Raw genomic sequence first — 20492 nt, 5'->3', positions numbered from 1 at the left:
TAACATTTTATTCTTTGTGAATCTTGTCCTCTTTGACTGCTGGTTGGCCTCTGGTTTTCCACTGAATTCATCCAAGATAAGTCTGTCTTTCTGATTCATGCAGGTTGCAAGGTCAGTTCTGATAGGTATGATTTGCTAATGAATTCATGTTCTCAGCTGGCTGGTTCTGCAAGTAGGCCTGGACAAATACACTGACATTTGAATTTAAGGGGACATGAGGAGACCTAGTAAAAATATATTTGAAAATAGACAGAAATCTGTATGGTGAAAATTAAATATGAAGCAGAATAAAAAAAATTGGTAGTAAGAACATATATGTGTGTATGTATGCATATCTCCTTGTTATAGATTACAAAGTTATACAATTATTTCTTGTATGTTGCCATCACTCTGAGGACTTCTCTGTGTTTCAAAGAAATGGGAAAACAGAAGCACAAGGGAAAAGGTGTCACGTGGCAAGCTGCATTTCCAGTGCATTCATTGCTAACATGGCAAGTGCCAGTGCAGAGGAGGGAAACGGACTCATGGGGCCACTGTTTGATATAATTTCCCAGGTGCATGCAGAAACCTGGACAGAACATGGGTAGAACTGGGTACGTTGCTCTGCCTCAAAGCATCAGCCACCCAGACTGGGTCATTTTAGACAGATGAAGTCTAATCTGGACTAACTTTCCTACTCCTGAGGTAGTCAGAGACCAGATTTTGAATCCTAATTAGCAGTTAATTGGCATCACAACTATGCCTGAAAACAGGAGGGGATTCTAGAGGTAAGATCGCTCTGTGCTTACCATGGTTTTTACGGTTTTTGCATCAGCATCAGAAATAAATGATTTTCTTTGGTTCAGAATATTACTCCAAGAGGCATGTTCCTCTTTGATGCTGCTGTATAGTACCATTATAAGAAAATATCCCATTATGTTTAGTCTGAAGTTTCTAGTCCTCCATACAGAGTACAAAAGCTTGTGAGAATCTGACATTTAAAACGTAAACATTTTCTGGCCTGATTTCTAGGACCAAGGTCTCCTAAAGTTCTTAATCCTTACCCTGAGATTAGAGATAATAATCAGAGTTGTCTGAAAAATCTGTGGTATCAAGCTGCCTTGGTTCTGTACAGAGCACACTGCAGGTATAATTATTTAACTTGGACATGAACTCCTGGCCAAATTGAATTTCTTGGAACAACTGGTAATTCAATTTCTTTGCAATAATCTGCATGTGAATAGGTATGCAAAATCTTAATCCCAGTTTCTCTAAAATCACAGTTTTCAGTATAGATACTTTAATGCATTTCAGCAGAGCATGAGATAAATTGCAGAAATGTTAAGTCCTTTAGAGTACCACTTTTGTGCCATCACTCAACAACTAATTCCATTTTTAATGGTCTTGCCAAGATGTTCAAACTACATTATGTCAAAAGCTTTGATTGGTATTTAAACTGTTTTCTTTCCCTGTCAAAAAGGTTGCCATTCTAACTGGCCAAGTGTAAAACACAGTTGGAGAAGGGTCTGTGTGTGGTAATGGGACATGCTAATCTTACCTGCTCATTCAATACAGATTCAGATTTGTGTGTCTAAGATTAATCTAATGACACACTCTTGATGGATTATGCAGGACTACTGCATAAAGAAATAATAATAAAAAAGGAACACTGGGAGATTAGTGTCAAAAATTCTTTTTTTAGTGGATAATGTCTTGAGGAGAGGGGTCTTATATTCAAATTAAGGGCAATTGCAATTAATTGAATGTAATTTAGAAAGTAAAGTCTCTTAGAAATGATGGTCAGCTAATGAGTAATCTGGCAGAGACTGCAAAGCAATTAGTTTGATGTTTCAGTGTCATTTATCTCTGATTCCCAAAGCAAAGTGAACACAGAACTCCAATGACACCCAATGTCAGGAAACAAGAAAGCATGGGGATTTCTTTGATATTACCATGTTCTGATTGGTTTCTTGAGGCAATTTTTATTCTCAACACTTAGTTTTCATTCCTGCTGGTACCTGATCGCAAGATCAGATCTCTTATTACGAGGTAGTATTCAAACAAGCTTGTTGCCAAAACGAAAATGCATAAAAACAGTATATGTATTAATGTATTTGGCTTGTGTAGCAAGGCTTTGGTAGCTGAAGGGGACTACAAGGGTGGCCTCTGTAAGAAGTTGCTGGAAGCTTCTCCCATGTCAAATAGATCCCATGGAGGTCCACAGTGAAGCAGATATCCACCTGCAGCCCATGAAGGACCCCACATCAGAGCGTGGGCATGCCCAAAGGAGACTGTGACACCGTGGGAAGCCTTTGCTGAAGCAGGTTTCTAGACGGACCTATGGCCCTATGGAGAGAGGAGCAAGTTTGCTGGTAGTATGTGTGACCCCATAGGGGACCCACACTGGCGCAGTCTGCTCCTGAAGGATGGGACTGGAGCTGTTTGCTGCAGACCATGGGAAGGACTCATGTTGGAGAAGTTTGTGGAGGATTGTCTCCCATGGGAGGGACCCCATGCTGAAGCAGGGGAAGAGTGTAGAGATTCCTCCTCCAGGGAAGAAGAGTAGCAAAAACAATGTGATGAACTGGCTGCAACTCTCTTTTTCCATTCCGTTTGCCCTTGTGGGGGAGGAGGTAGAGAGTTCAAGAGTAAAGCTAAGCCCGGGAAGAAGGGAGGGGTCGAGGGAAGGGTATTTTAAGGTTTTATTTCATTTCTCATTATTCTACTCTGATTTGATTAGTCAGAAATTAAACTCATTTCCCAAAGTCAACACTTTTGCCTATGATAGTAATTGGTGGGTGACCTCTCCCTGTCCTTATAGTAACCCACTAGCCTTTCCCTATATTTTCTCTCCACTGTTGAGCTGAGGAGGGAAGTGATAGAACAGGCTTGATGGGCACCTGAGGGTCCATCGAGGGTCAACATAGCACAATCAATTATTCTGTTCAACCACTGCTCACTAACAGTGCCCTGGGTGAAATTTTCCTCAGTGTGCAGCAACATTCACAGCAAAGTGAGAAAACCTTTCCAGTTTAAAAATAATTTCATTCTCTTTATATTGGAACAGTTTTTAACCAGATTTATTCACTGATTCATGATTCTATGTGGCAGATCACACACTTGTGCTAACACATGGGAAATGTTGGACATGAGCGGCTAAGACAAGAGACAGTGAGACTTCTTTCTGTGGTGTTGCCCTCCTTGTGTTTTCCCTCCTTGTCTGTACATATAAGGACAGACTGAAAGTGGCCTAGCCCATATGTTGACATAAGGGAGAGTGTTCTTTCTTATCCTGAACATGTAAGATCTCAGTACAAAAGGTTGAATCTGGGCTTCCTATAATGAACTGGACTGGAGAGCAAGGGAGGATTAGCAAACTGCAGAGAGAGCATGCAGTGACACAGGCCTGCTCAATATGCAGCTATATCTTTCTTTACAATGTTATAAGCTTTCAATAGCAGCTGACTGGGATAAATACTTGAAATAGCCGCTAAATAGAAAGCTGGCAGCAATCAGTTGGCTTTGTTAAAAAATAATAGCTCTCTGACTTGAAGGAGGAGGTGGGTTACTTGTTAAAGTATCTGACTTAGAAAAATCACAGGGAAAAAAAAAGTGAGATAAAATTATAGACCCGTAAAAATAGCTGCTTAAGCACTCATTTCCCTACATCAGGGCACCAAGTCTCCTGCAAAAAGTCCATAGCCAAGAAAAGCTTGACTGCCCATGTAAAAGAGATAGTTATTAAAAGCTCTTTCATAACAGAACTTCTTAGCAACTTAACAACGCATGATCAGGGAGGAAACAGAATAACCCATCACAAATCAGCTGGTCTTCTGACCCCGTTTTCTCCTTCACTATGCTGACCCTCAGAACATTTTAAAGACTAACGAACCATATTTCTGGGAGGGGTGAGAAAGTGCAACATTGGTGAGCCAGCCGAGTGTATAAAGTTGTGTTATTGATCAAGAGCAGCAAGATACTGAGAGGTACTGAAACCATCTAACTGCATACGGCTTTTCTCTAAACGGCCTATTTTTCCACTTGGTATGTAGGAACCAGGATATAATAAACTTTTCAGACCCAAAACCCATTTGTTTTCCTAGCGCAGAGTGTCTCAAAGTTACCTTGACTGATCCCAGTCAGTCAGGAGGTCATTTACAGCCCTTTCATAAGGGCTGTAAATTGTCTTTGGAGAGTTTACAGCACCACCCAAATGATGCTGCTTTTAACTCATTTATATCTGTCTATTCTTCAGGCTTTTATGTTTGCTTTCCTGAATGTACATTCAAGAAGCTTGTGTTTGACTATTATTTTACTAGTAATCCTGATTTAAAAAAATAGTGTCATTTCCTCTTATACCCATCAAACACCATATTATTTAATTTTTTTGTTTGTTTGGACTTTTTTAAAGAAGTGGTTTGTTCTGAGGCTGGCGTTAATTAGAATTCGACAAACCCAAATACCAGAAACATTGTCCCCGAGCTGAAATATAGATGATCTCTTGTAATACATGTGTAAACTCATATTAGTGTCAGTTCCATATAAACAGTAAAGCTAGACAAGAAATAATGCAAAGATAAATTAATTAATGTTGACTATCTGCTCCAATATTACAGTAAAATGAAAAGCCTTTCTTTGTATACAGCCAGAAAGTTCTGCCCTGGGCTGTACGTTCAGTTTGAAATGATGGGTTAAGGATCATTTATTACTTGTACAAAATTATCTGGAGGCACTCCTCTCTTTTTTCACTCGAGTTTCCTTTCCAGCAGCAGCCAAAGCCCAAGGATCATGGAAAGATTTACTATTAATTCTCAATGAGTGCATGACCTACATCACTGCCATATTTATATTGTAGTCCTGCAGACAAGCTGATTGGAAAGAATACTCATATATGTAGAGCATGTTCCTTCCTTTGATACTTTTCTACTGGATTCTGGTAGAAGGTGACATTCTTGTTTTCATATAGGCTTGACTCAGTTTAGAACCCCTCATTTCGTGATAACCTCATAAAATCTGGACTGTTTTACTCCAGTTTGGAAGAAGATGGAGTGCAACAGTATTGTAGGAAAATCATCTCTTGCAGAATACTACAGGGAAAACTGCTGGGAGACTTAGGAGTATAATCTGTGGGCAGAGGCAGTAGGAGGAGAAGTAGCACAACAGAAGAGAATAGGGGAGAACAAAACCCCTCACACTGATCTCCCATGTGCTTTCCTGCTCCACCACCACCAATTGGGCAATGTGGTGAGGGTACATCTCTGCAGCTGGGGAAAGCTCTGCAGTGGGGATCACTGAAGAGCAGGACTGTAGGAGAGCACCAGAAGGGGTGATTTCTCCAGCTCAGTGAGCCCAGACCAAGGTCCCTCTGAGGTTTCAAACTGGGGGGAAGTCCTGGTATAGTGGCCAGTATGAAGAACTGGTACCAGGAGGCATGAGTTGTTGTCTCTCACAAAAATTAGCTTTTCTCAATTCTGATTATCAGGTACCAGGAGCTTCATTAACAAATAGATGAAATGAGAGAGAAAAAGTCACAGGAAAACCTACCCAAGATTGAAAGTGTTTTGTCTTGTTTTCTTTTTAACTGGAGACCTGCTGAAATCCAGAGAAAACATTAAATATCCTTTAGAAAAGGTAATTGAAAAGAAAAAGACGATCAAGGGATGAACAAAAGAAGCCTTTTCTTATTGCTGTATGAATACAAAATGTTATTAATAAGCCCTTTCATTTCAGACTTCTACTCTGCATTCACATATTTTGAATGTATAACCACACAGACGATCGTTTTTACTTCATAAGTCCTTCACAGAACTATGGATGTTTTTAAAAATAGAGAAAGGAACCACAGAAGGCATGGCCACGCTGTGATAGAAGACAGTGAGGATATAGATTTAATCAGAAACCTTTTAAAAATGGCCCTTTTGTTTCTCAATTTACACTATTTATACTCTGTAATCAATTCTTTGCTAAAAATAACCAGTCTCATTTTATTGTTTCTTTTCAATTTCAAGCTAAAAAAACCCATGGGCCTGGAAAACAAAAGCATCATTTTGGAAACCTTCTGAGATTCTGCAGAAAGGAAAATAACATCTAGGGCTGAATGCAGTCTTTCAGGCTCTTTCAGTGCTCGCAGGACGTCTGCAGGATGTGACCAGGATACCAGTCTCGTTTTCTGGGGAAACACAAGTTTCACAGAGGTATTCCATCAGGGCCTATTTTTCTGTCTCCTTGTTGATGGAGAGCTATTCAGTGGAAGGTAAATGCCTACAAGCAGTTATCTAGAGGGGAAGAACATGATCTAAAAAGCTTTGAACATGGAACAAGGGGTGGAAAGCCAAGTTCAGCTGTGGTGTTGAGGTCAATAGGACACTGGAAGCTAGAGGACCCATAGCCAGTTACCCACTGTTGAGATTCCCCAGTGACATGAGCATGGAAGGAGAAAACACCAAAAAAAGAGAGATGAAAGGGAACAGAGAAGCCAATGATGCATATATATTTTACCTGTGATCAGGAAAAGAAGTACACTGAGTCCTGACTATACATTTTTGGGTGATTAAAAGGAAAATATGAATTACATATTTATCCATGATGACTGTAATATGAAGCTCAAAAAGCTAATGAACATGTAACAAAAGAGGCAAAAGCAGGGAGGGCATCACCCATGTGTTTCTGATTCAAATCTAGATGGAAAGAGCTGGAAAAGCTAGAAACAGCAGCAGGCTGGTAAAATAAGGGTGGGACGAGAAGACAAGAGAAATCAATGTTTCATGCTGAGTAGAGACTCATCCTACAAACCATTTTGATATTTATATTCCTGTGGGAAAAATATGCTTTTCATATGCGCATTTGGGGATTTAAATCTAATGCTGAGGTTTTTGCGAGAATAGTGTACATTTTTGAGGACATGCTGGCAGTATTAATTTTGGATAGTCACAGTACAACGAGAAGACAGGAAGTGTGTGTGCGGGGAGCAAACATGGTTTCTGTGGTACGTTTGGGTTTTTTTAAATACTGAACTAAACTGATTTTCCCTCTCTGATAGCCTCAGCGCGGTGAGAAGGAAGGTGTCTGAGTGTTCATGTCATCGGCTGATGCTAGAACAAAGCAAGTTTCAGAGGGTGGCAGTGTTTCCTCAGACCCCTGCTGGTCATAGCAAAGAAAAGGAAGTTCTGCAGGCCCAGTTGGCTAAACACTACCGAGTTTATCCCTATTGTTAATTGTATTAACCTACGAAAGGATTCAAGGATTAATTAGAAATAAGGACCAGGAGAGGAACTGAAGATTCTCAAGGGAGACATTAGCTTTTATTATCCTTGAACTGTATAATTATTTTAATTCTTATTATTTTAGAGTGGAGTGCTCACCTGAATGTAACCCTAATTGCTTCTTTTATTCTTAGCTGTGTGTTTTTGTACAGATTATTAATCTTATTTCAAAACTGAAATGCCTACTGAAGATGTGCATAAACAAAAGTGGAAGAACTCTTAGTGTCCTAATTTGAAAGTAGGCTATAACACAATATGATTAAGATCAAACTGCCTCTTGCCTGAAATCAAGAATAAAACCACTCTTCTTTTGCTTAAGTCAAGTAGGATTCTTCTCTTCAACTTGTACTCAGTTTTTTTCCTAGGTTAAGCTTTAGCCATATGAGAAGTGATGCCTGCCTGGTTAAAAGGTGGGATAAATAAACTCAAGTGTTTTTTGAAGTGAAAATCAGAACTGGGGTTTTCATTTTGATGAGGGACTGTAATAATGTACAATGTTGGGCCTGCCTTCAGGACTGGTAATAGAGATCCATCCTAGTCCAGAGAACCACCTGGCACCCGTGAAAGGCTACAATATATACCAGCTGGGTGTAACCTGAAAGCTGCCAAGGACTGACTTGCTGTGAAAAGATCAGCTTTCCATCCCTGTCACTTCCCATGGGCTTTTGAAAACTTTCCTCACAGTCTGTGGCTGCTTTTCTGTACCACTAAATAGCATCCTCAGAAACTGATCATGCTCCCTTTTAAAAAAGATGTGTTCAAACATTAAAGTAGAAAACTCTGAAACACATATTGATAAGTTGTATAAAAAAAAAGAGAAGACAGAAAAGTACCTTGGAGGCAGTGTTAAAAAAAGCAGTGGAAGAAACCTTCCGATCGGTTTCTTTCATCCAAGTTCCCACTGAAATGACTGAGAAACCTTTCTCATTCATGTCAATCCAAATATGTGACTGCCATGTTTGAATATCAAGCAGTTGGTATATTTTTTTAATTATTTTTTTTATGCCAACAAGAATCTGATATACTTTACTATTTCTGAGAAGTCCTATTGGTACTACAGAGCTACAGAACCTTTTTTGACACTAAATTCAAGGGCCACATACCTCCCTCTACTTTTTATGACTCTTCAGTTACCAGGAGGGCAAGGCTCTAGCCATCACAAGCTGTCTAGCTTGATTCCATTGAACACCCAGTACACTGCAAGTATAACCCAGCCATCAATTGCAAGGAACATTTTCCTAGTCTGAACAACTTTGTGTTTTCTAGCTGTATTAAGAGCTAAAATAAGTACTGTTCAAAAGCCGTGAGGTTCTGGGTCATCCCTGTATTTAAGTCTAAACACTCACTGGGAATTCTGGATATCTGGGACTCTGATCCAAGACTTTGTTCATTGTCAATATGTGCAGTGGACTACAGGCAATACCCTCATAGCCCAGCAGAGATTAATCTGGCATCGGAACTAGCTGAGAGTTGTTCAACAGATTGAGGCATTAGACTGACTTGCAATGGTCTGTAACTGCTGCCTTTCCAGCAGTGGCTGCAAGCCCATCAACTGTTTGATACCAAATGTGTTTGTCATACAACCTGGGCTGAAAGAAGTCAGAGTAAAAATCTTTTGTCCATAGCTTCAAGCAAAAGGGAGGTGACCTCTTATTTCTCCTCTCCTGATGCTGATGTGAACATAGGACGTACTGCTCATAGGTGGTGACTGATATGAAGTCTGTGGTGGGGCTCCTTTACCCATGGTGTTTTATTGTAATGCCAGGTAAACAAGCAATATTAGACAGGTGGGTTTGAGTCTGCAGTACTTGAAGCTATCTTACCAAAATTTATTAAAAACAAAATGCCTGGGGACAAAGGAAGGGAGGGAGTGGATTCAAGCCTAGTCTTTTACGGGATCGAGCAAAGCTCTTCCTTCCCACATGCTGTGGGTGATCCAGGGTGCTTTGATGCCTTTGGCTTTGTCTGTTTGGAAAGCATTGGGCCTTACTAAGCTAGGCTATGTGCTAGTCAGGTGGCTATATGGGCGATCATCTGGCAAGAGGCACGACCCAAAATTTTTAGCAAAAGTGCATAGGCAGGTACCATTTCTGAATTTTTTCCTGCTTTGGCTTGTTGTGTTTGTAGAATGATTTGGGGACAGGTCAAATGCCACAGTGCACATGACTGAAATGTGTGAAAACTTAATTAACAGAATAATTACACAATAGAAATGAGATCTTGGTTAGTGAAAATCTGGCAGGAAGCTTGGGCCCTATGGAGCATGAGTCCAAATATTTAGTCAGTGGAAAAGCCATTAGTCGCAAAGAGATTGCATCTGTTGGAAGAGTTGATCACATTCCTAACTTCAAAGAACAAAATATGCCTTAAAATACCCTTCTCTGGGCTTCTCAGGCTGCAAATGAATATGTGATTTTCTCCCAGCTACCTAAGTAAATTTGAATACCTCAATTTACTTCAGTTGATTTATGCCAGTTACACCAACAGAGGATCTGGACAGAACTTATTAACACCTGTATATCTAATAGCCCAGCACAGTGTGTGAAAATTGGGCATTATCCTGCATCAGCCATCCCTTTTCAGTCAGCATGAGTAGCAGAAGGATTTGTGATTTATTAAATTAATTCCTTTTCTACAGAGTTGAATCGACACTGCTTCCCATGAGTTTGTACCTTGGCAGGCCATGTGTTTGTTCTGAATACCATACATTCTCTGGGAAAAATACTAAGATAATCAGACAGTCAGTGTAATTTTCTTGATATCTGGTTAGAGGCACATTGCCTAATTGTTTTACTCTTATCAATAAAAATTTGTATCATGCTAGAAATTGATCTTGCCTTTTTTTTTCCTAGTTTCTTAAATTATTTTAATTTTTGTCTGTTGGACAACTTTAAGTTCTAGGAATTAATTTTAAAATAAATTAGTTTAGATATTAACTGCATTTCATTTTTTTTCTTTTTAAACAGACTGTGGAGTATAATTGTGTTTTGTTTTTCATATAGGGAAATATTTAGATGAAGCAAATCCTGCAGTGTGATTATCTTCTTATCGAAATGCTCTCTATTGTGACTATTTGTTTGATGTGCTTTCCTTTTACGCTGTATTTCTGATGGCTTTGGGGTAAAACAGTCATTATATGTCACCCATACTATCTCTTTTAATCTCCAGAAGATTAAGCATGTTTATTTAAAAACCCCTTTGATAGTGTCTTCACTAACTCAGCTATTTTATAAAATTGGAAATAATGAATCAGGGAGATGCAATTTTGATAATGCCATTTGCACAACTCCTATGAGGCTAGCTAGCAAAATGACTGGAGATACATAAGTATCTGACATACATATAGTGAGAATGGGAAAAATATTGTCATTTCATGCAGGTTATTAGGTGCTGGAAAAATAGAGTCAGCAAAAGAGCAGTTCAGTTAATGAATCACATTCTTCGGGGACTGGTGGACTCAGGAGATGGGTAATGGGATCAGGAATGGTTTCTTTAATCTCTTGGTTACTGGTTCAAATTCCATATAGATAGTAGCAATTAAAAGTCACTGCTATTTGAGGGCTCTGTGATGATCTTCTGGAAACAGAGCTGGTAAACACATGACAGTAGAATAAAACCATCCCAAAACCCAGAATATCTGTGAAACTCACATGCTTCATAGCCAGCAGAATGCTCAGCAGAGCTGAGCAAAACTTCACAGGCTTGCTGGAGTTCAATGTGGTCTGTCTGTATCTGCTGTTATATGACTGGTACATGCCCGTCATTTAAGGGACACACTGCTGAGCTTGTGACAGAGGGGTCTGCATGGACAGTAACCGGTGGTGCTCCCTGAATCAAAGATTACACAGTAATAGGAAGTCCACAATAACTGCAACGACAGCTCTCAACAGGTGCTCAGCTGGGTTTAGGCTTGCCCCTGGGACACTGCTCCTCCTGGTCTGGAGGAGGTTGGTATGGTCGTGGGCTTCTGGAGCTCTGTAATGCCCAGCCGTCTTCCACCAGCTGGTAAAGACTGGGCATGCTTTGCCCTCCAGGCTTCCTAAATGTCAGGTAATCTCCCTCAGTGTTGTGAGGATTAATGTTACCCATCACTAATCCAGAGTTTCAGAACACAGGTAGGAACTGGGAGGTCCCAGTACCCCTTCTGTTTGGGATGTTGACGTTATCCCAAATGAGTGGTGCAGATGAGGTCGTGTGAGTGGAAAGGCACATACAGGGCATCACCTGCCAGTCTGTCCTGCAGCAGGCTATCAGGAAGCTACCAGGAGATGTGCTCTGGAAGGGTAGATTATATGTAATTCTGTAAGGCTGAAGTAGACCCAGATTGTGCAGATGAACTGCTTATACCTGGCACTTGGGAATTTAAATGTATACTTTTTTGTTCTTGTTTTTAATTTCTCACTGTGATATCGGATGGGGAGACTCCTGAGTGTCAGCTGTGGGTCATACTGTCTGCTTTCAAACAAACCCCAGTTCGTGGCAGAAGCCATGCCAGTTGGAACAGGATAATGTTTTTCAATGTGATACACCTTTGTTTTTCTGAAACTTTGTACAGGTTGTAAATCCAAATTCTCTGGAATTTGTATAGGACTATGGAAGGCACCTTTGTCTTTGGAAAGCTCAGAGTTCTGTAGCAGCCTAATCAAAGTCTGAAGAGATGAATCTATTTATTTCAGCTATCTGAAACTGTGATTTGGCATATAGTGAGAACAGCTGAGACAGTGGGGGGAATTTCATGCAGATCCCATCCTGATAGCTGTTAAAGCAATTCCATTTGTGCTTTGCACTTCACTGTTTCCTAGAAAATCGACTCACCAAGCTACCCAGATGAGGTGGTCTCAGAAAACTGAGATCATCTTTAAAACAGTAGATAATCTTATTCCCAAAGGGAAGAAAAAAAAGGAAGAAAAAATAATACTCATAAGAAGAGGAAAGCAGGAATTAGGTATACGGTAGTCTAAAATCCCTTGTCCTTGCTGCGGTCCAAACGTGAATAGCCTATCTTAATAGAAGGGAAAAGAAAAATTGGCTCATATTCAGATATGTGGAAACATGAAATTTCCAATAAGTGAGAGTTATCCCACTGGGCTTTGGGAAGGCTTTCCACAAATGACCTGCATAATTAAAATCTTCATTGCCTTCTTGGCCTGAGAGAAGTTAATGGCAAAACAGCTGTTAGCATCCAAAACTGTATTTAAGTGTTATTTATAAGGAAAGACTTATGTGCCTTTTGGGCATTGAAAGTTAAGATATAAATACATGTTAGCCGTTATCAACATGCATACTTGTAACAAACTGCCTTCAGGGATTAAAAGCTGGGGTCACATATTTCAGGTGTCACTAATAAGCATATGTGTTAAAAGAGCAGCCTATCATGGGAAATATACTATAAGGGATGTTTCTGCTTTTGTGTGGGAATGACCATACAAACTTACTTAATAACTTAAATAACTTGATGACCAAGTTATTGGACCTTTCAGTTTTATTTCTTAAAACAGCAAAACATAGAAGTTTTAAATTATTTTCAAGTCAGGGAATCCATATGGACCTCTTTAATTTTTTTCCCTATTATAATTTTGTTTTGGAAATTAAGGATTTTTATTTTCCTCTTTCTCCAAGAAATTTTACCTTTTTCCTGCTCTAAAAGAAAAATTCCCTGTAAATCTAAGCTTATTTTTTGCTAAGTCCTCTTTCACAAACATTCCTGGAGATTGCAAAAGTTAGCAAGCATCAGTTACAGACCTTCAATCTCATTTTTTCATTTGAAAACTTGTCCCTGGGGTGAATTTTGAAAAAATATGAGTAGAGAAAGAAAAGAAATTGGAGGACAGGGAACGGTACATGCCTTTCTTTTTTGTATTACATTTAGGGATAGAAAGCAAAAAAGATATAACAAAAAGAGGAAAAACAGTTCTGTAAGATGTGGATGTAGGGTTGCTGTTTTCTAGTGGATTTGAATTTGCAGTTATTTAGAGGTCTAATGGAAAATTTCCAAGTTCTGGAACATTTTATAATGTCTTTTTCTTGTGCAAACTCTTTGACATGTAACAGGTGAACTCACATTGCTGCCTCTTCTTCCTAGAGCCTCTGACAGGGTCTCACTCTTTCTGCACAGCTACCCAAAGGCTGCTCTGAAGATAGTCAAGAAATCTGCTGAGCCTTCATTATTTCTGAGGGCTCTGTATCTTTGTCAAATTTGGCTGAACTCAGGCAAGAGATTCAAATTTAAGGAAGGCACTCTTAAGCTGGTATGCAGGCAGCATGATTCTATAAATCATGCGTTTTCATGAGTACAGTATTTTCAACTGTAAAAATGAAATTAAACTTTCAAATTGAAATGGCATTCAGCATTTTAATTTTGCTTCAGATTTATGTAAAATGTAGCTAAAATATAGTTGAATGCCATGTTATAGAGAGCTTTTTTGTTTTGTTTTGTTTTGTTTTGGGGGGGGGGGTTGGGGGTTGAAATATTTTCTTCTGTTATAAAATTCAGCCTGTTCTTCTATAAAAAAGTGCCCTGCCTGAGTGGTTTTGTTGCCAGCAATGAGAAGTCCTTCATGTCTTTTGCCACAGAAATCAGAATGGCTTCGCAGACCAGCAGGGGTTTGTAAGGACTGTTTGAAAGGACTGTTTACCACTAGGCAGAATCTAACATGACTGAGAAACATCAAATGCCATGTGCTCTTGCCTGCCACTAAGGAAAATCTAGTTCATTGTTCATCTATACCTTGTAAGCCATCTTTTTCAGCATGGCTCTTCTCTGTGGTGTAGACAAAACAAACATTCCCTCTGAGTTGAATCCCTGCTCCTGCCTCTCTACAGGTAAGTGCTCTTGTTCCTTTGCAGCATCGACAGTTGCTCTGCCAAGACAGCAGAAAGCAGTGGGTTTCACATGAGAATCATTCCACAGAGAAAGCCAAAGTAAAAAGCTACTTGAATTACTGGTGCTATTACCCCTTACAAAGTAGTAAATTGCTGCAGAGACAAGATGATAAGGAAGCGCATCTAAGACATAGGAGGCAGTAAAGTTTAAAAGTGTTCTGTCTTGCCAAAGATACAAGGCCTGGCATCTGCTTCAACACCAGAGAAAAGGGATTCCTATGGACACAGATGTCAAGCAGTGGATCTTTGATAGTATCTTAGTAGTTGTCTTAGAGGCAATGCATGAATCTGCTGCCTTTTGCTAATTTTCGTGTTAGCTTCAACTCTGAAGTAAAGCAGTCTGGCTTGCCTGACACATATGGCCAGGGTACTGGAAGGTCCCTAAGTGGGAGAGTCGCTGCCAGCCCATTGAGATGAGCACATCTGTGCTTTCCCCCTCCCAGTGTTTGGAAAGGAGGCATGGGCCATGACACCCAGCAGGGCCAGAAACCAGACAAATCAAGCCTGAGGATAACACAGAGAAAAAGAGAGAAAGATCCAGATCCAGAGTAAGTAGCCTTTGCTGTTCTAGGTATGTATGGCTAACCTATGAGTGTTAGAAAAGACACTGAGTGATGAAAAGTAATTATCCATTAAAAGTGGTTTCATGTAAATTAGAGTATTTTGCAGAAGTTCAATTTTTAACTTTTTCTAGGGAAAATTCAAAATAAAATGCTGGAAAATTCAGTTTTGATGAGATGTTTAAAGTATTGTAAATGATTGCTATACATTATCTGTCTGTGATATTAAGCATGTTAAAGATGAACTATTACAGCACTGATTGTTGTATAAAATCAAAGTTAAATGATTCAGAGCAAAATATTTTTAAATGGTCATTTACTGATACTATTTTAAGAATTGGCAATTGGAGAAAATGGTTATTTTAGGCATAGTTTTTATTCTAACTGGGAACAACATATTGAAATGTACAATAGACTGCAAACAAAAATTTCAGTTCCCAGTTGGCTCTGTCCACTGGTTTACTGACTTATTTTGGATGCTGCTGAAGTGATCCATGGTAAAGGCAGTAGATAGCTCCAGGAATTTGTGCAGGCTATAGAGTCAGTTGTGGCTGCTGGTTCAAATCCAGAAGGCCTGCATGGGAACACAACAAAGTTGATAGCATGACTTCAGCTGTGTGGTATGAGTTTACCTCCCTGGGTGTAGGTGACAGCAGCAGAAATAGCATTAATTAGTCCGCTTTGGCATCTCAGCCAAGGTCTGACATGGCAAAGCAGGGAAGCCTACTGTGATGCAGGCTGATCTGGGCTTGCACCGTGGGTAAAAAAATAGGTTCTACTTCCCAGGTCCAATCCAGTTTTTATTAGCACTGTTGCTATGATGCCAAAGGAAATCTAAGATTGCTGCTTAATAACTACGAAGAATAACAAGAAAGCATCAGACTTGGTAATTGGTTAGAGATAGTATCCTGGGAAGACAGGGACAAAAGGCAGTGAACTGTAACCGGCCACACAATCGAAGGTAACAAGCACTCAGCAGTGGATTAGCAACCAAGGCAACATTTGTAATTTAACTAGAGCATTCACAATAATTTAACCACATTATCCAGAACACAAAGCTAATGGTGATATAGTGAATGAAGGCAGAATAAGGTAATATTCCAAAAGGTTGTAAGTGCCAGCACATAAAAGAATCTTCATGGAAGAGGATAATGTTCAGTTCTTTTGTTCTTGGTTTCTTGTTTCCTGAAGAACATAAAAGGCAAGTGTTTAGGTTTTCGAAGTTGTTATTTGTTAGCCATGAAGGAAAGATGGGTTGTTTCAGAAGTTCCTGTTGGCAGCAGACTTACAGAGTGTGACAGGCCGACACATTTTGCTGTCTTTGAAAACTGAATAACAAATAGTTTTGCTGTATACAAGTCAGAAGTGAAGGAAGGGATCTGAGCTGCAGAGCACTCTCCCAAAATATACACACTGTTCTCTGCAAACTCTGCCTTCATCTAAGTTAACAGAAGGTTATAAATCATCCTAATTCATGGAGGTTGCAAAAAAAAGTATGAAGTGAGAACATAGGAATGCTATTGCTCAGAAGAGGGTCTCAAAATTTATTTTATCGCTTGCCTACAGACAGCATTGTACCACTGTGATTAAAATGGTTAAACCTCTCTCTAAGGATTACACTCACTACTTTATTGCTGAAGATGCTAGTTTGAATAAGATCCACAATCGTACTGTGTTGAATTCTCTCACTCTGGGAAGTCAAATCCTTTTCTAGAAGTGACAATGTAAAATGGGTGCTGCTTTTACAGCAGAGGTGCTTTGTGTATGTATTCATAGGCAGAGCTTTCACTTTACTGACAAAAAGAAAAAGGATTTTTACAATCCTTTACTTGCACTAGCATTGAGAAGTCCATAGAGTTAGGAAAAGATGAATTAGATTCATTCGTGACTCGTGTCCTGTTTGAATCACTACTGCAAACTCCTGTTGCAGCAACAAATTCTGTTAATTGTGTTGTGCAAACTAGCTACACAGCCTGAAATGAAGGAAAATTTAAACTCCTGTGGAAAACACATATTTATGAATACACAGTGTGTGCTGCTCTCAACTTCAAGTTGCAGTGGCCCACCAAATCAACTCTGGCATAGTTTTGGAGCCCTATGAATTCCCTTTGATCTGGAAACTATACATATCCCAGGTGCTCACCAGCTGCTGGGGGTATTTTGGTTAGCCTTTAGCTAATTCTAAGCACACACTGAAGAGAATGATTTCTGCTTCTATTGACAGCATCTCTTTGAAGGAACTATATTTATGAAGCCCAGTGGATTCATTAGGGTAGCAGTGGGGGTGGAACTGTAATACATAGTTTTTGCTCAGTTTATATGCAAAAACTATGTCAAGCCAGATTTCCTTCGTGGGAAGCACATGAGAAATGATCCAGAGAGTCTGGATCCTAATGTGCCTACATCCTTAGGTATATTATGACTGCTGTTGCTAAATTTATATTGCTCATGCCAGGCAGAAGACTAGCCCAAATTATCCAATCTAAAGGATGACAAAAAGTCAACCCTACAGAGGTACTAAAAGGCTAGATTTGTCTTTGTTCCACAAAAATGCAGTATGAACTGCACCACTTATCACTTTTGGATTGGAAGCCTCATCTACATAACAATGCAGCACAGTCATCAATAAAGGCCTCCAGAGCATCTTTTCTGAGCTAACAAAAATATTAGGCATGTTATTAATTCCATCCATTGTGCACACTGGCATGAGAAATGGTTATTTGTACACCTTACCTTTTGAGTTATTTTATATTCTGTTCCAGTTCATATATAAGCGAAACCTACAAGCATTTCCTGCCTTGAGCCCCTATCTTTGTGTTGGTGGTCTTTAGGTCAGATCCTACGAAAAGCTGAATAACCATATTCACAGCGAGAACAAAAGCCTGGCTGAGCCCATTGCTTCAAAATACGAAATCTAGTCAATGAGTACGCAGTGAGCTTTGCAACATATATGCAAGGAACATCCTTGTCAGGCAGTGTGGGTGCTCCCTTACACATCTAGCAGTGCTGTTTGAGCCGCCAGCTGACAAGTGCATGCTCCTTCCTCCCCTTCACTGCTGGGCTGAATTCGGTACTAGGAGCTATGCAGGTAACTGGGGAGGAGACCACAGGGGACCCCGCTGTCTCTGCCCAGTCAGCGCAGGCCAAAACCGCTATTACAGAACTAAACTGACAAACAGTGAGATCATTTGGGTTTTTTTTTAACTGAAAGGAAAAGAAAGCCACAGAAAAAGTGGCTATGATTACTTTAAATCCTGTCTCCTTAATCTCCTGTTTGTCTGTACCGGGCCTGTGGTAGTGACACTGCTCAGTCACACTGTACTATTCATGTCCTTTTCTTCATATTTTCTCCTCATTAACTACAACCTTCCCGTGGATGTGCTTGGATGATTTTTTTCCTTCCCATTCCTGTTTTTCTTTCCTCTCTTTTCCCTACTTATCTTTGAGGAGCAGAAACAAGTCTTGGCTTGATACTGAGAAAAACAGATACTCAGAAATGCCTTCTACATCTCTCTCTGAGGACCTCATGTCACAGCCAGCAGAGGAATTGGTGCTAAATTGCCATAACAGAATATCCTGAGGCATAAGCTCCATCCAGTCTCAATAGATATTGATAGGCAAAGACATGCAACAGAAAAGTCACTGAGGAAAACTGCAGAACTGATGTTGGCAGGTGACTAGGGAGACCTAATTCCTTTAGATCAGTACACAGCCACATGCTAAAAGGCTCAGTATTTAGATAATGGAGAAAATAAAGATTCTTGCCAGGGTCCCATGATTATTTCAGACAAATCTGATTAGTCAGAAAGACTAATTTTGAAGATTCATAGAATCATAGAATGGTTTGGGTTGAAAGGGACCTTAGAGCTCATCTAGTTCCACCCCTCCTGCCATGGTGGGGGACACCTTCCACTAGGTTCAACTTCAGGCTACTCAAAGCCCCATTTAACCTAGCCTTGAACACTGCCAGGGATGAGGCAGCCACAGCTTCTCTGGGCAAGCTGTGCCAGTGTCTCACCACCCTCTTCTTAATATCTAATATAAATCTACCCTCTTTCAGTTTGAAGCCATTTCCCCTTGTCCTACTACTACATGCCCTAGCAAAAAGTCCTTCTCCAGATTTCCTCTAAGCCCCTTTAGGTATTGAAAGGCTGCTCTAAGGTCTCCCCTGAGCCTTCTCATCTCTAGTCTGAACAAGCCTAACTCTCTCAGCCTGTCTTCATAGAAGAGATGCTCTATCCCTCTCATCCTCTTTGTGGCCCTCCTCTGGACTCACTGCAACAGGTCCAAGTCCTTATGTTGGGGGCCCCAAAGCTGAACACAGTGCTCCATGTGAGGTCTCACAACAGCGTAGTAAAGTGGAAGAATCACTTCCCTTGACCTGCTGGTCACACTACTTTTGATGTAGCCCAGCATACGGTTGGTTTTCTGGACTACAAGCGCATGCTGCCAGCTCATGTTGAGCTTTTTATCATCCAATAACTCCAAGTTCTTCTCCTCAGAAAGATTATTTTCTGAAAACAAAAGCCTTCTTTGCTGTCCTTTTGATATATGTGATTTTGTCTTGCATATCTTTTCCCAATCAAGTAGTGTTGTTCTGGAATGTCAGACCTTCTCTGGATTTCAACCATACTACAGCACATCCATCTCTGTGATGAATCTCAGTGATCAAAATACTGATGCTATCAATGATTGTATTACAATTAATTTAAAATATATTTACTGATTGTACAAGACCTTAATGAGCTTTATAAATTCCACAAAACAATTTAGGATCCTTATAAGAAACCTAGTACAAAAAGAAAATTTTACTTATACAAAACATATCAGGATATCTTGGGTGGAAGAACCATATTCAGACCACTTATAGTGGTGCACAGAGTGGATTTAGGACTCGGGAGTGTGGTGTGCAAGTTAAACTGCATATTAGCTAGTGCCAGCTGCACCAGAGGCTGTCTTCTAATATGTTTAGTGGGAAGGGTCCAGCATTACTCTTATATCTACTGCCATCCTTTGCCTGTCCATGCAGTATGTAGTGATATATATATATATATTCATATTGCATAAACCCTATTTAGTAGTGAAGCTACTTTTTCTGGCAATGTTATAGCTTGAAGACTTAGGCTAGGGAAAAGGAGAAAAACAAAACAAAACAACAAAAAGAATAGGCAATTTTTCCCAGATAAAGAAACAGCAGTCTTTAGCACTTTAAAATATCTGTTTTAGAGGGGGTGCTCCTACAGGTCTCCTTTTATTTTTTTTCTTATCTTTTAATTACTTTTCTCTTAACATCTCCCCATGGCAAGATATCATTCTTTCCAACCCCAGGGGAATGGCTGAAGCTCATGTTTGACTATCCTAGTGCTTTTCTGACAGCTGTACTGCTTTTACATTTTTTTTTCCCCTCTGGAGCTCTTGGGACTGGCTAATAGAAGATCTCTGCAGTGAAGCCCATCTACGACATGGCAGGGACATTGTTTGTCTCTGGCAAATGAATTGTTGCTTGTAACAGGTGAAGATGAATTGGTACGGACAATAGGAAGCTGTGTGTATAGTAGTAATTACATCAGTGTTGGTGGTCTTATGTCAGGGGATCTCTCTCAGTAATATGTGCAACAGGAGGACATGAAGCTGGTCTCTGGAAAGGAGGTATGCAAGAAAACTTCTGAGCTTGTGCCAGACCCCTATGAAATCAAAGTAAGTGCCCAAGTGTCCCATCACTGTTCTTTCCTGTTAACTCTTGGAGCACAACAGGACAGCAGTCCTACTGAGAGCCTCTAGGGGCTACTGCAGTTCAATAAATAACAAA

At 39.9% G+C, this 20492-nt stretch overlaps 1 long non-coding RNA gene across 1 annotated transcript in view; it reads left to right on the top strand.

Annotated features, from left to right (window-relative positions):
- LOC133225780 (uncharacterized) overlaps window positions 1–20492 on the top strand; it is a 42160-nt gene that overhangs the window by 20611 nt on the left and 1057 nt on the right. The window contains exon 5 of the long non-coding RNA XR_009729270.1: window positions 20096–20380. This is a non-coding gene — a long non-coding RNA (uncharacterized LOC133225780). The remainder of the gene's footprint in view (window positions 1–20095; window positions 20381–20492) is intronic.

This window comes from Neopsephotus bourkii, unplaced genomic scaffold (genome assembly GCF_033783945.1).
Source record: "Neopsephotus bourkii isolate Nb327-2 ecotype Australia unplaced genomic scaffold, CSIRO-AGI_Nbou_v1 NB_1767, whole genome shotgun sequence".
NCBI classification, from domain to species: Eukaryota; Metazoa; Chordata; class Aves; order Psittaciformes; family Psittacidae; genus Neopsephotus; species Neopsephotus bourkii.
Note: the sequence above shows the minus strand (reverse complement) of the source record. Positions and strands in the feature narration are given on the sequence as shown.